General features: G+C 41.9%; 1 pseudogene; it reads left to right on the forward strand.

The window, feature by feature from the left end:
- The first annotated feature begins 6,352 nt into the window (after positions 1 to 6,352).
- On the forward strand, positions 6,353 to 7,765 carry LOC115656173 (annotated as a pseudogene).
- The last annotated feature ends 5,566 nt before the right edge of the window (positions 7,766 to 13,331 follow it).

The raw sequence follows: 13,331 nt of genomic DNA on the forward strand, positions 1-13,331 counted from the left end.
GACTTTCAGTGGAGTTCCCGTCTCGCAGTTTGTGGGGCTCGATGGAGTCAGAGCTTTTCTTCACTCCTACTCACATGACGTTTCTCTCACCATGGACTCCAGAAAGAATCAGCTGGACTTTCCTAATGGCAGCTGTTCAAACACTCTCACAGGTCAGCAGCCTTCTGAGAAATCAGGTCTTCTTTTAGTCGAAGAAGTTTCAAATATCAATATTGACGATCAAGTCTCCCTTCAGGTGAGTTTCTTAAACCACAACTTTCTCTTTCATGTGGAAAGGCTTATTTCTTGGTGTGTTTTATATGTAATAGTTCCTGTAGAGCAACAATTCATCATAATATCCTGTAAATGAATGAAGTTTTACTTACTACACTATGCAATTATAAATAATTTTCTGATTATTGATTTTTAATGTAAAGGCTACACCTTTAATTTTTCTGTACAGTTTTACTTTTCAAAATCTCAATGAGCACTTACATGCAGTGGGTGAAAACCAATATACTATTATATCTATACTTATTTGACTTCTACTTTATAGTATTTTACTTATGGCAGTATCTGGGGTCCAACCATCAGCTTGAGAAGTATTTATTTTCATACCAATGTGAATTGTAAAAAGCTCAAGTCAAATAATATATAAAAATATTTCCCCAAACTCAGAATAATCTGAAAAAAATTAAATGTTTTCTTACAATAATATCTGGACTAAACACTGTAATCTTGCCTTTGTGGGTCACAACTGAGAATACCAAATTCAGGACAAACTGCTGAGAAATAGGGAGGACACACCCCAAACTAGTGGTTATTCTCCCATGAGATATACCAAACCAGCAACAAAAGTAAACTTCTATTTCACCACACTGACTAACAAGAAGTCATAAAAGCAGTTCCTTTAGGCATTCCAGTCCTTGTATCACCACCAAAAACACTAGACTTAAAGATGAACGTATCAAGGGAGACTATGCCAGGCTGGGGAAAATGCTTAAGGAAATCAAGGTTCAGGTGATCTTCAGTGGGATTCTGCCTGTTCCTAGAGAAGGTCAACAAGATTATGGTGATCAACAGATGGCTCAGGCAGTGGTGCTATAAGGAGGACTTTGTGATGTATGGCCACTGGGAAGCATTCATGGACAGAGGACTGTTCTCTCGGGATGGACTTCACCTGAGTAAGGAGGGAAAGGATGGAGGCTGGCACAACTGTTTAAGAGAGCTTTAAACTAGAAATTGTGGGAAGATGGTTGGGAGATGTCCAGGTAATCTCCACACTGGAATTTAACATTGAGAGGGAAGAAAATGAAGTAAGAAAGGATACAGCCGTGGGTATGAGAATGGACATGATGAGGAAGGGTAGTGTAGATAGCAGTCTAATAGGTGATATTGGTGGTAGAATGTCTGTGCCTAATCAGGTAAAGAATGTCATTGAAGCCAAACGGCAAAAATTAAGATGTTTGTACACTAATGCGAGGAGCCTAGGTAACAAAATGGAGCAACTAGAGCTACTGGTGCAGGAAGTGAAACTGGATATTATAGGGATAACAGAAACATGGTGGAATAGTAGTCATGACTGGAGTACAGGTATTGAAGGATATGTGCTGTTTAGGAAAGACAGAAATAAAGGCAAAGGTGGTGGAGTAGCATTGTATATCAATGATGAGGTAGACTGTAAAGAAATAAGAAGTGATAGAATGGATAAGACAGAGCGTCTGGGCAAAAATCACATTGGAAAGAAAGCTAGTAGAGCCTCCCCTGAGATAGTGCTTGGGATGTGCTACAGACCGCCAGGATCCAATTTGGATATGGGTAGAGACCTCTTTAATGTTTTTAATGAAGTAAATACTAATAGGATTGTGTGATCATGGGAGACTTTAACTTCCCAGATATAGACTGAAGAACAAGTGCTAGTAATAATAATAGGGCTCAGATTTTCCTGGATGTGATAGCTGATTGATTTCTTCACAAAGTAGTTGAAGAACCAACAAGAGGGGAATGCCATTTTAGATTTGGTTTCGATGAGTAGTCAGGACCTCATAGAAATGGTTGTAGGGGACAACCTTGGTTCAAGTGATCATGAGTTAATTCAGTTCAAACTAGACGGAAGGATAAACAAAAACAGATCTGGGACTAGGGTTTTTTATTTCAAAAGGGCTAACTTTAAAGAATTAAGGAAATTAGTTAGGCAGGTGGATTGGACTGAAGAATTTATGGATCTAAGGGCAGAGGAGGCCTGGAATTACTTCAAATCAAAGTTGCAGAAACTATCAGAAGCCTGCATCCCAAGAAAGGGGGAAAAATTCATAGGCAGGAGTTGTAGACCAAGCTGGATGAGCAAGCGTCTCAGAGGGGTGATTAAGAAAAAGCAGAAAGCCTACAAGGAGTGGAAGATGGGAGGGATTAACAAGAAAAGCTATCTTATTGAGGTCAGATTATGTAGGGATAAAGTGAGAAAGGCCAAAGACCATGTAGAGTTGGACTTTGCAAAGGGAATTAAAACCAATGATAAAAGGTTCTATAGCCATATAAATAAGAAGAAAACAAAGAAAGAAGAAGTGAGACCACTAAACACTCAGGATGGAGTGGAGGTTAAGGATAATCTAGGCATGGCCCAATATCTAAGCAAATACTTTTCCTCAGTCTTTAATGAGGCTAATGAGGATCTTAGGGATAATGGTAGGATGACAAATGGGAATGAGGATATGGAGGTAGATATTGCCAATCTGAGGTAGAAGCCAAACTCAAGCAGCTTAATGGGGCTAAATTGGGGGGCCCAGATAATCTTCATCCAAGAATATTAAAGGAACTGGCACATAAAATTGCAAGCCCATTAGCAAGAATTTTTAATTAATCAGTAAACTCAGAGGTTGTACTGTACAACTGGAGAATTGCTAACATAGTTCCTATTTTTAAGAAAGGAAAAAATGTGATCTGAGTAACTATAGGCCAGTTAGTTTGACATCTGTAGTGTGCAAGCTCTTGGGAAAAAAATTTGAAGGAGAAAGTAGTTAAGGACATTGAGGTCAATGGTAATTGGGAGAAAATACAACATGGTTTTACAAAAGGTACATCGTGCCAAACCAAACTGATCTCCTTCTTTGAGAAGGTAACAGATTTTTTAGATCAAGGAAAAACAGTGGATCTAATTTACCTTGATTTCAGTAAGACATTTAATATGGTTTTAGATGGGGAATTATTAGTTAAATTGGAAAAGATGGGGATCAATACGAAAATTGAAAGGTGGATAAGGAACTGGTTAAAGGGGAGACTACAATGGGTCATACTGAAAGGTGAATTGTCAGGTTGGAAGGAGGTTACTAGTGGAGTTCCTCAGAGATTGGTTTTGGGGTCAATTTATTTAATCTTTTTATTACTGACCTTGGCACAAAAAGTGGGAATGTGCTAATAAAGTTTGCAGATGACACAAAGCTGGAAGATATTGCTAATACAGAGAAGGACAGGGATATCATACAAGAAGATCTGGATGACCTTGTAAACTGGAGTAATAGTAATAGGATGAAATTTAATAGTGAAAAGTGCAAGGTCATGCATTTAGGGATTAAACACAAGATTTTTGGTTATAAATTGGGGACACATCAGTTGGAAGTAACAGAGGAGGAGAAGGACCTCGGAGTATTGGTTGATCACAGAATGACTATGAACCGCCAATGTGATATGGCCATTAAAAAAACTAATGCGATCTTGGGATGCATCAGGTGAGGTATTTCCAGTAAAGATAAGGAGGTATTAGTATAGTTATACAAGACACTGGTGAGACCTCATCTGGAATATTGTGTGCAGTTCTGGTCTCCCATGTTTAAGAAGGATGCATTCAAACTGGAACATGTACAGAGAAGGGTTACTAGGATGATCCAAGGAATGGAAAACCTGTCTTATGAAAGGAGATTCAAAGAGCTTGACTTGTTTAGCCTAACCAAAAGAAGGCTGAGGGGAGATATGATTGCTTTTTATAAATATATCAGAGGGATAAATATCAGGGAGGGAGAGGAATTATTTAAGCTTAGTACCAATGTGGACACAAGAACAAATGGATATAAACTGGACATTAGGAACTTTAGACTTGAAATTAGATGAAGGTTTTTAACCATTAGAGGAGTGAAGTTCTGGAACAGCCTTCAAAGGGGAGTAGTGGGGGCAAAAGACATATCTGGCTTCAAGACTAAGCTTGATAAGTTTATGGAGGGGATGGGATAGCCTCATTTTGGCAATTAAGTGATCTTTGATTATTAGCAGGTAAATATGCCCAATGGTCTGTGATGGGAAGTTAGATATGGTGGGATCTGAGTTACTACAGAGAATTCTTTCCTGGGTGCTGGCTGGTGAGTGTTGCCCACATGCTTAGGGTTTAACTGGTCACCATATTTGGGGTTGGGAAGGAATTTTCCTCCAGGGCAAATTGGCAGAGGCCCTAGAGGTTTTTCGTCTTCCTCTGCAGCATGGGGTACAGGTCACTTGCTGGAGGTTTCTCTGCATCTTGAAGTCTTTAAACCATGATTTGAAGACTTCAGTAACTCAGGCATAGGTTAGGGGTTTGTTACAGGAATGGGGGGTGAGATTCTGTGGCCTGCATTGTGCAGGAGGTCAGACTAGATGAAAGTCTATGAGGCTATGAGTGGTTCTTTAAAACCAGTTTCATCACGCAAAGGGTTTGTCTCATCCCAAAGGACAAGCCACACTCCCAGGTCAATATACAACTCAGATATTACCCAAAAATCATGCTGTTGCCAATCCTTTAGCATCTAAAATATAAAGGTTTCTTTATAAAAAGAAAGATTAGAGTTAAAGCTAAATTAACTAATTAGATAAAATTAAATATTAGATGAAATTTACATTTGCCTTTAGGAATAACTCCATCTAGACAGCAGGCATAATCCAAGCAGAAGATGACTAAGGGATGGATAATTGTGAGGTCTGTGTCGGAAACAAACATGCCTCACTTCTTTGCCATACAGACATGGCAGGAAAGACATTTTCTTGGCCTCCTCTAATAACCTGAGTGTCTGATGATCCCTTCGAGATAATCTCTGAACTGCCAAATGTATTAACAAATCTGGGGTTAAGTATATATATGTAAAATTCTTAGTAATCATTAGTTATCAAACCGCTTGGGTGAGAGTTTCTGCTCACTTTCTTTTCATAAGCAAATGAGAAAAAGAGGTTCCTCCCCTTGTGTTTAAATGAAGGAGTGAAGTATCTACTGATACAGTTAGGTGAATTTTCCAGTAACAGTTAATAAGTTATAACTTAACACTCCTGATCTTCGCTATATGTTCTCTTATCTCCAAGTAGTAATAAGATAGTTTTGTATTTATATCTATATCTATTGGAAAGGGGCGGGGGGACGGGCTAAAGGTCTCCTTGTGAGAACACCATGACATGCATTCTAAGGATGCCAACTGAATTTTAAATATTTCTTTCTAAAATTAGTTTCCAGTGGATTATGCCTTAGTTTTTAATTGACTGCCTCTTCCGATGTATAATTTCATTCTAATTATTTTTAAAGTTGCTCTTTTCTCTGAGATAGACTCTGATCTGCTTGCCTTAGACAACACTTTAAGTTATTTAAAATTAATATCATAGCTCCATATTAAAGCCAGGAATTAAGTTCTGAGTAAGGGTTTGGTTACAGTAATGAAGATTATTAATGTATCTTTATTAGCTATAATGTTTGGAGTCTATTTTCTTCGATATCCAGAAACAGTTTATCTTACCTCCAAGAAAATATTTAATAGGCATATACAAGATCTCAAAGAAATATGGGTAAATGGGGTCTTATTCCCGAATGGGAACTTGTTGGAATATTCAGAAAGCGAGGGCATTTGTTTTCAGAAGCTCCGTTTTTCTACGTTGAATCAAACTGTCCAGTTATACCCCAAATGAAAATGCGATGAGTAAATTTATCGGTATAAATTTGCTTGCATTTCGAGCACTGTTGTATCGGTTGGTTTGACAAATATATTTTTTGTTTTAAGTAGTTCTTTACATTATTTTACCTTCGACATTCAAATTAATTGGGGTCAGAGTTAGTCTCTATTCAGCGCCATATATTTGCGTTATCGAGATCCGCCTAGCTGCAGATCTCCGGCTGAGACGCAGAGTGTCGCTGTTGGCCAATGAGGGAGCGGCAGCTGGGGATCCATTGCAGATTCCGACAGTATCGCAGTCAACTTGTGCAGAGCAGAGAGGAGACATAGCAGTGACATATCCACACAGACTCACTGAAAACATCAGTCTCTGACAGGCGTTTCCATATAATATTGAGAAGAGAAGCCTTTTTATTTATTCAGACTTATCGCAGAAGGCTTCAATTTAGCTGGAATCTAAAACTCCCAGTCCGTTCGGAATGGACGAGAACAATGCAGCGAAATTAAGAGGGACATGGATAAAAACAAGAGACAGAACCAGAGGTCGGAGATACGAATGGCAAGTACTGTATTTTCACTTCTTATTCTCGTTGTTCTGCCCGACACTCTCTGAGCAGCTTCGCTATGCGATTCCTGAGGAAATGGCCAAAGGTTCCCTTGTGGGGAACCTTAGCAAGGATTTGGGGATGAATGTCAGAGGACTGTTGTCCCGGAGCCTCCGTATTGTCTCTAGTTCAAAAAGGCAGTATTTCGCCATTGGTGCAGAAACTGGAAACCTAAATGTAAATGACAGAATAGACCGAGAAGAAATATGTGGAAAATCTCCCCTTTGTGTTCTAAATCTCGAAACGGTAATTGAAAACCCTTTCAACGTTTTTCATGTGATTGTAGAAATCCAAGATATTAACGATAATCCGCCGTATTTCACCAGAAGCAATGTTGATTTTAAAATAAGTGAGTCCGCGCTACCTGGGGCTCGGTTTCCATTAGAAATGGCTCAAGATCCCGATGTTGGGATCAACACAGTACAGAATTACCAGCTCAGCCAGAATCAGTACTTTGTCTTGTCAGTGAAGGAGAGCACAAATGGCAATAAATACACAGAATTAGTTCTGGGTAAGCATTTGGATCGGGAGAAGCAAAGTTCCCATCACTTGATGTTTACGGCTGTGGATGGGGGGGGACCCAGTCAGAACTGGGACTGTTCAGATAAGGATTAATGTCACTGACGCCAATGACAATCCTCCCGTATTTACTGAAGAGATCTACAAAGTCAGCCTGAGTGAAAATCTACCACGGGGCTTCTTAGTGCTTCAGGTGAAAGCCACTGATAAAGATGAAGGGTTACACGCAAAGATTGTCTACTCTTTTAGCAACATGCCCGACAGTATTTCCAAACTATTCAAGATGGATCCTGATAACGGAGAAGTGATAACTAAATGGAATCTGGATTATGAAATCTCAAACAACTTCTTATTGGATGTGGAAGCGACCGACGGCGGAGGTCTGACTGCTCACTGTAAACTTCCAATAGAAATTCTTGACGAGAATGACAATGCGCCAGAGATAACGCTGACATCTGTGTCCAGTGTAGCCCCCGAAGACTCTTTGGCGGGGACACTGATAGCTTTGATCAATATCATTGATCAAGATTCTGCTGAAAACGGAAACGTATTTGTCATTTAGAAGAAAAATTGCCTTTTAAAATAATTTCCTCTTCTAATAACTACTACAAACTCGTCACAGACAGCCCCCTGGACAGGGAAAGGACCCCGGAGTACAATATCACAATCACAGCCACAGACAAAGGCTCTCCCCCTCTCTCCACCTAGAAAACCATCATGTTGCAGATCTCGGATATCAATGTTTTGTCATACAAAATAATATATTAAAAATAAATTAGGTTGCCAAGTTACATGTTTTATAGTGTGGAAATGACAAAGTTAAGGTTGCCAGTGCAACCCTGTTATGAATATATAGTATGGTACGGCATTTTATTTCATGGTCATATGCTACTTTTTATTAAGAGACCATGACTCAGTCAGAACCTGTAAATTGAACAGTGAATTAGTCAGTGTTCTGCGGGGAACTAAGCAAGGACTCACTGAGTGCAGAAGTTGAACAATGTGCAATGAAGATGGCAATGATCTGGTTGGATCATGCAGGAGGAACAGGGAGGCCTCCTGATTCATACTGAGAAAGTAGGGCAATCAGCTAGTTTTCTTAGGTGTCTGTACCCAAACTCAAGAAATCTGGTAAACAAGCAGGAAGAATTGGAAGTCCTGGCACAGTCAAGGAACTATGATGTGATTGGAATAACAGGGACTTGGTGGGCTAACTCATATAATTGGAGCACTGTCATGGATGGGTATAAACTGTTCAGAAAGGACAGGCTGGGGAGAAAAGGTGGAGGAGTTGCGTTGTGTGTAAGAGAGCAGTATGATTGCTCAGAGCTACAGTATGAAACTGGAAAAAAGCCTGTTGAGAATCTTTGGGTCAAATTTAGAGGTGAGAACAACAAGGGTGGTGTTGTGTTGGGCGTCTGCAATAGATCACTAGACTAGGAGGGTGAGGTAGACGAGGCTTTTTTTGGACAACTAAGAGAATTTTCCAGATCATAGGCCCTGGTTCTCATGGGAGACTTCCATCACCCTAACATCTGCTAGGAGAGCAATATTGCAGTGCACAGACAATCCAGAAAGTTTTTGGAGAGTGTTGGGGACAACTTCCTGGTGCAAGTGCTGGAAGAACCAACTAGGGGCCATGCTTCTCTTGATCTGCTGCTCACAAACAGGGAAGAATTGGTAGGGGAAGTAGAAGTTGGTGTCAACCTGGATAGCAGTGACAATGAGATGGTCAAGATCAGGATCATGACAAAAGGAAGAAAGGCAAGCAGCAGAATACGGACTCTGAACTTCAGAAGAGCAGACTTTGACTTCCTCAGGGAACTAATAGGCAGGATCCCTGGGAGGCTAATATGAGAGGGAAAGGAGTCCAGGAGAGCTGGCTGTATTTTAAAGAAGCCTTATTGAGGGCACAGGAACAAACCATCCCAATGTGCAGATAGAATAGTAAATATGGCAGGTGCCCAGCTTGGCTTAACCATGAAATCTCTGGTGAGCTTAAACAAAAAAAGAAAGCTTACAAGAAGTGGAAACTTGGACAGATGACTAGGAAGGAGTATAAAAATATTGCTCAAGCATGTAGGGATGTAATCAGGAAGGCAAAATTGGAGTTGCAGCTAGCAAGGGATGTGAAGGGTAACAAGAAGGGCTTCTACAGGTATGTTAGCAACACAAAGGTGATCAGGGAAAGTGAGGGACCCTTACTGAATGGGGAAGACAATCTAGGGATAAATGATGTGGAAAAAGCTGAAGTACTCAATGCTTTTTTTGCCTCAGTCTTCACAGACAAGGTCAGCTCCCAGACTGCTGCACTGGGCAGCCTAGTATGGGGAAGAGGTGAGCAGCCCACAGTTGTGGAAGAACAAGTAAAGGACTATTTAGAAAAACTGGACGTGCACAAGTCCATGGGGCCAGATGGAATGCATCCAAGGGTGCTGAGGGAGTTGGCTCATGTGATTGCAGAGCCATTGGCCATTATCTTTGAAAACTCATGGCTAATGGGGGAGGTCTCAGATTATTGGAAAAAGGCAAATATAGTGACCATTTTTTAAAAAGGAAAGAAGGAGAATCTGAGGAACTACAGACTCGTCAGCCTCACCTCTGTCTCCAGAAAAAACATGGAGCAGATCCTCAAGGAATCCATTCTGAAGGACTTGGAGGAAAGGAAGATGATCAAGAACAGTCAACATAGATTCACCAAGGGCAAGTCATGCCTGACTAACCTGATTGCCTTCTATGATGAGATAACTGGCTCTGTGGTTATGGGGAAAGTGGTGGACGTGATATATCTAGACTTTATCAGAGTGTTTGATACAGTCTCCCAGAGTATTCTTGCCAGCAAGTTAAAGAAGTGTGGATTGGACGAATGGACTATAAAGTGGATAGAAATCTGGCTAGACATTGGGCTCAACAGGTAGTGATCAATGGCTCCGTGTCTAGCTGGTAGCCGGTATCAAGGGGAGTACCCGAGGGGTTGGTCCTGGGGCCAGTTTTGTTCAATGTCTTTATTAATGATCTGGATGATGGGATGGATTGCACCCTTAACAAGTTCACGGATGACACTGAACTTGGGGGAGAGGTAGATTTGCTGGAGGGTAGGGATGGGGTCCAGAGTGACCTATACAAATTGGAGGATTGGGCCAAAAGAAATCTGATGAGGTTCAACAAGGGCAAGTGCGAAGTCCTGCACTTAGGATGGAAGACTTCCATGCACTTCTACAGGCTGGGGACCGACTGGCTAAGCAGCAGTTCTGCAGAAAAAAACCTGGGCAATACAGTGGATGAGAAGCTAGATATGAGCCAACAGTGTGCCCTTGTTTCCAAGAAGGCTAACAGCATACTGGGCTGCATTAGTAGGAACATTGCCAGCAGATTGAGGGAAATGATTATTCCCCTCTATTTGGCACTGGTGAGGCCACATCTGGAGTATTGTGTCCAGTTTTGCTCCCCCCACAGTACAGAAAGGATGTGGACAAATTGGAGAGAGTCTGGCAGAGGACAACAAAAATTATTAGGGGTCTAGGGCACATGCGTTATGAGGAGATCCTGAGGGAACTGGTCTTATCTAGTCTGCAGAAGAGAAGAGTGAGGGGGGATTTGATAGCAGCCTTCAACTACCTGAAGGAGGGTTCCAAAGAGGATGGAGCTAGTCTGCTCTCAGTGCTGGCAGATGACAGAACAAGGAGCAATGGTCTCAAGTTGCAGTGGGGGAGGTCTTCTGAGTGCTTGATTTCACAACTTTAATATTCCTTTAATGTAGGGTTCAGCTTTTGATGTTTCCATTTCTCAATGTATATTCGTAGGTTTTTTACAAAAAATAATTTTGGGGAAAAATCAGAAATTCTGTTGTGTGGAACCATATTAACCTGCCACGTGGATCATCAGCAAGATTGCGACCTTCAAAGCCACAATGTTATCCTCTCTGTGGACCAACCACTAAAGAGGGAAGAGACAAACATTTCCCCAGTGGATTTCACAGCTATTTGCAAGACAGCAGAGGACTGCTGAGACTCAGAAATTCTGTGTTTGGTCCCAACTTCTGAAGAAAAGTGTGCTGTAGTGATTACAGACCCTTCCTCCCTGTTCTTCCCCAAGCAGACCCTTTCTGAGCTTTTCACCTCCAGCCTGTACTTCTCCCGGTCATTCTCAAAGCCCTGCTGTCATCTCAGTCTCCAACAATCCCTGTGTATTCAAATGAGGCTACCCCTTCTTCAGTCTGTGTTTGTGCTTGTAAGAGGGGCCATAAGATCACAACAGAGACAGTCTCCTTTCTCTCAGTTCCACTTCTGTCTCTTTCTGCACAGCAGAGACCCTTGTGCTGGTCCAACACCTTGTGCAGTTTATTTATATATGAGTCCCACCACCTTCACCACATACATGGCACCTTTCCAAGCATAGGGGAGAGCAATCTCTCTCTCCCTCTCACTGCCTGCTTTCCCCCTTTTCATTTCCATCCTGTGCCTATTCATGGGCTCTGGCTAATGGCTTTATTAGCCTTTCTGCCCTGTCCCAACCATAAATGAAGCGCAGGTCTGCCTCCTCAACTCCAATCTGCTATGCCTGATTGGAGCTGCTGTGAACAGAGCGATGACACAGGGTTTCATACCTAGCACTCTATCATAGTCACGCTGTGGTGGTGGCACATGTGCAGTCCCATTGCATGTAGAATCTCTGTGGTGATAGATCGTTCTCTATTCAGACAGAATCTTTAGAGAATAGAACCACCTACTTCTAAACCTCTACTGAGAATGTGCAAACTCTGATTTTTCATAAATTTATAACTCAGCTAAATGTTTGCAAATCTTCAAAGGGACTGCAAAAGGCACAATCCTAATACTAAGGTGCCCACCCAGTAAATATTCCCTGATCAAAAGCATTGGGTCAGGAGAGCTTCTCAATTAAATGGTTCTAAGCATTTTTTCAATCTGAGAAAAACAATGTTTTCCCCTAATTCTATTCTCAGAAATGGATGAACCGTTTTAGCTGAAGGTTGAAAAACATTCAGCCTGAGGCAGCATGGCAAATTTCAGTCCAAAGAATAACATTTGACGAAGTTTAGCAACTGAAAAGAGAGTTTTATAATGGCAAAAGTTAAGCACTCCCAAATAGGCATTGCTGCCAGTTCTAATTTCATGGAATTAATTAAATTATTGTGTATACACAATATTTAATCTTCTTTTTTGCTTAATAAGTTGTTTAAAGATAAGTTTCATACCCTTTATATGTTCACCGAACATTAGTCAACTTATGTATGAGGTGAATGAATACTAGTTTGACCCATATGAATGTCTCCATTGACTAAACTGAGTGTTGAATCAGCCCCAGAATGAGACAGAATTCCCGTAGAAACAGAAGTAGCTGGACATGTTATTTACAGGGCCAGTTCTAACTTTTTTGCCACCCAAGCAAAAAAGAAGAGTACTGCCCTGCCGTAACCCCCATCCTCCCGCGAGTGCCGCGCCACCAAAACCCCGCCCGCGAGCGCCACGCTGCCTGAAACCCCGCTCCCTCCGAGCGCCGGGCTGCCCCAAGGCCCCACGCCCTCTCCAAGCGCTGCGCCAGCCCCCACCGCCCCCGAGCACCATGCTGCCCCAAACCCCGCCCCTGAGCACCACCGCTGCACGAAGCCCTGACCCCGTTAGAGCGCCGTGCCAAGCCCCCCGCCCCCTCTCTGAGCATCGCGCTGCCCCAAGCCCCACCTTCCCCTGAGGGCCCAGCGCCAGACCCCGCCCTCCCAGAGCCGCATCAAGCCCCTGCCCTCCCAGCGCCGGCCGGAAACAACAACGAAAAAAAACGCTCCGGCGCTGCCTCGATGAACCAAAAACAAAAAACAAAAACCGAGCATCACCCTGCCCCAAGGTGCTGACCCAAGCACATGCTTGGTCGGCTGGTGCCTGAAGCCAGCCCTGTTGTGGATAGTTCTCTGAAAATATTCATTCAACCTGCAGTGGTGATCAAAAAAGCGAACAGAATTTTGGGAATCATTAAGAAAGAGCTAGATAGTAAGACAGAAAATATCATATTGCTGCTATATAAATCCATGGTACACCCATACCTTGAATATTGGGTCCAGATGTGGTCACCCTATCTTAAAAAAAGATATATTGGAATTGGAAAAGGTTCAGAAACGGGCAGCAGAAATGATTAGGGGTATGGAATGGCTTCTATATGAGGAGAGATTAACAAGACTGGGACTTTTCAGCTTGTAAAAGAGATAATTAAGGAGGGATATGATTGAGGTCTATAAAATTATGACTGGTGTAGAGAAAGTAAATAAGGAAGTGTTATTTAATTCTTCGCATAACACAAGAACTAGAGGTAACCAAATGAAATT

Source organism: Gopherus evgoodei, chromosome 8, assembly GCF_007399415.2.
Source record: "Gopherus evgoodei ecotype Sinaloan lineage chromosome 8, rGopEvg1_v1.p, whole genome shotgun sequence".
NCBI classification, from domain to species: Eukaryota; Metazoa; Chordata; order Testudines; family Testudinidae; genus Gopherus; species Gopherus evgoodei.